Source organism: Bison bison, unplaced genomic scaffold (genome assembly GCF_000754665.1).
Source record: "Bison bison bison isolate TAMUID 2011002044 unplaced genomic scaffold, Bison_UMD1.0 scf7180017864485, whole genome shotgun sequence".
Lineage (NCBI taxonomy): Eukaryota > Metazoa > Chordata > Mammalia > Artiodactyla > Bovidae > Bison > Bison bison.
Window position 1 is genome coordinate 1,793,507 of NW_011495045.1, and position 587 is coordinate 1,794,093.

The 587-nt window shown below is 49.1% G+C and overlaps 1 protein-coding gene across 1 annotated transcript in view; it reads left to right on the forward strand.

The window, feature by feature from the left end:
- The window catches only part of DDX10 (DEAD (Asp-Glu-Ala-Asp) box polypeptide 10), a 316,840-nt gene that overhangs the window by 24,305 nt on the left and 291,948 nt on the right, over positions 1–587 (forward strand). The gene's annotated exons all lie outside the window — the stretch shown is intronic.

Genomic DNA, 587 nt, shown 5'->3' on the forward strand with positions numbered 1-587 from the left:
CAGCCTTGACCTACTCCTTTTCCTATTTGGAACCAGTCTGTTGTTCCATCTCCAGTTCTAACTGTTGCTTCCTGACCTGCATACAGATTTCTCAAGAGGCAGGTCAGGTGGTCTGGTGTTCCCATCTCTGTCAGAATTTTCCACAGTGATCCACACAGTCAAAGACTTTGGCATAGTCAATAAAGCAGAAATAGATGAGCACCAAAGAATGGATGCTTTTGAACTGTGGTGTTGGAGAAGACTCTTGAGAGTCCCTTGGACTGCAAGGAGATCCACCCAGTCCATTCTGAAGGAGATCAGCCCTGGGATTTCTTTGGAAGGAATGATGCTAAAGCTGAAATTCCAGTACTTAGGCCACCTCATGCAAAGAGTTGACTCATTGGAAAAGACTCTGATGCTGGGAGGGATTGGGGGCAGGAGGAGAAGGGGACAACAGAGGATGAGATGGCTGGATGGCATCACTGACTTGATGGACATGAATCTGGGTGAACTCCGGGAGTTGGTGATGGACAGGGAGGCCTGGCGTGCTGCGATTCATGGGGTCGCAAAGAGTCAGACACGACTGAGCGACTGAACTGATCTGACTG